Below are 1,917 nucleotides of genomic sequence, written 5' to 3'. Positions count from 1 at the left end.
TGTGTCCTTTCCCATTGTCAATAAGTTTAGCTTGGTGCTGTGCTAGATAGTTTGTTGTGTGTTCCGGGGTGCTGGTAGGCCCTGATTAGCTTAGCCTAGCTGGAGCCAGCCAGCTCCTCGGTTTGTCCTACACTTTCCCCTTTTTTTTTTTCCTTCCCCCAACCCCACCTCCCTTTCCCCCACCTCCCCTCCCCCACTCCATTCACCCTTCCCTCACTCCCTTCACTTGCCCCTCCCCTTCCCAACCCCCCTCCCCCTTTTTGCCCTTCCCCTCCCCCCTTTTCACTGGTGTTGGGTTGTAAAGGGAGTGGGCCTCCATCATGTCAGCAGCACAGGCTGGCATGAGGAGGCACCATGCAGTGCGCCTCCTTTTAAAGGAGAAGGGAGGGAAAATAATGGAGTTATCCCGATTGGATTTCTCCAGAAAATTCCTCCAGAAAGAACTCGGTTTCCACCCCGCGCAGGTAAACTGCATCCTAGCCCTCCCCTATAGGAAGGGCTTCGATGTCAGTTTTGCCAACGCCAGCTTCCTGAGGGAGTTCTGGGGGAAACTCCAGCTGTAACAAAAATGGCGGGAAACGGGGGACCACATTGAAGAGCGCTTCGCCTTTCTTCAGTTTGAATGTTTCTTTCCTTCTTCTGCTAGCTAGCTAGCTGTTTACATAGCTTTGCGAATGAGCATTTTTCCTTGACAACGGGAGAAAAGTGTTGCACCGTTCCCGGAGGTACTGCAATACCGGGTCGATGCGTGGAGCGGACGGAGCAAGCCCCATTTCCGACTCCCTGTTCGAAAAATTCATTTAATATGTAGTCCCCCGATGGGGGGACTACAGACTACATTAATACAGATATTAAACTGATAAGAACAGATTTTTATTTTTTTAATTTTTTTATTTTTAATAAAATATATTTATTTACAATCAAAAACAAAAACAAACAATAACAATCCTCCAAAATTAATTCAACTTAAACTTTACGATTACAACAAACTACAAATAATCCTCCAAAACTACTAAACTTATAACCAAATCCAAAGAAAACAATCATTAATCTTCCGTATTCTCATCAACTTAAATCTCCACTATCAATAATGTACAAATTGTCAATACAAAACTGCTAAACTATATCCATATGCAAAAACCAATTACCAATAACCTACATAATCCAAATCTCCTATATAACAACAAAATCTCACCCAGTGCTCGCCTTCTCCATCCCGTCTAACTGTGACCCTACTTTATTCCCATCTCCCACCTTCCCCCCTCCCTTGAACACAGCAACACCACCCGTCCCTTGCCCCACACTCAAATCCATCACCCCCTCCTCCGGACTCCTGACCGAGACATTACCTCCCAAATGAGAAGTCCGTCTCCCCCTCCATCATCCAGCAGTTCTGAGCTGAGCATGGGAGGTTGATTCAGATGGGTTTAAAGAAGGATGGAGACGGAGCCCCATGAGGGCCCCCCACCTCTCCTCCCCCCGCATTTCTCCCCCCCCCTTCTTTCCAACCCTCCTTTTCACCAGCCTCTTTGTCCTCTTGCTCGGAGGTACAGGGAGCACAGGTTCAATATGTTCAAATTCATCCATAATGCCTTCCTTTTCCTTTCCCTTTTCCTTTTCTCTCTCTTCCAAATCCCCCACCATCTTTCTCAAATCCTCCACCCTTGCCCTCGTCACTTCACTATCCCCCGGACCCTTCATGTGCCTTCGTCCTTCCGCACCAGCCACCTCTCCTTCTCTTCCGGCCACCTCTCCTTCCTTTCCAACCACCTCTCCTCTCGTTCCGGCCACCTCTCCTTCCATTACGACCACCTCTCCCTCCGTTCCGGCCTCCTCTCCTTCCGGCCCGACCACCTCTCCCTCCATCCCAGCCACCTCTCCTTCCATCCCGGCCACCTCTCCTTCTGTCCCGACTAC

At 48.9% G+C, this 1,917-nt stretch overlaps 1 pseudogene; it reads right to left on the bottom strand.

Moving 5' to 3' along the window:
• Positions 1-703: 703 nt before the first annotated feature.
• Positions 704-910, bottom strand: LOC124031062 (annotated as a pseudogene).
• Between the last annotated feature and the right edge of the window lie 1,007 nt (positions 911-1,917).

This window comes from Oncorhynchus gorbuscha, unplaced genomic scaffold, assembly GCF_021184085.1.
Source record: "Oncorhynchus gorbuscha isolate QuinsamMale2020 ecotype Even-year unplaced genomic scaffold, OgorEven_v1.0 Un_scaffold_20648, whole genome shotgun sequence".
Taxonomy (NCBI): Eukaryota; Metazoa; Chordata; class Actinopteri; order Salmoniformes; family Salmonidae; genus Oncorhynchus; species Oncorhynchus gorbuscha.
The sequence above is the reverse complement of the archived record's forward strand: the minus strand, read 5'-3'. Positions and strand labels throughout refer to the sequence as shown.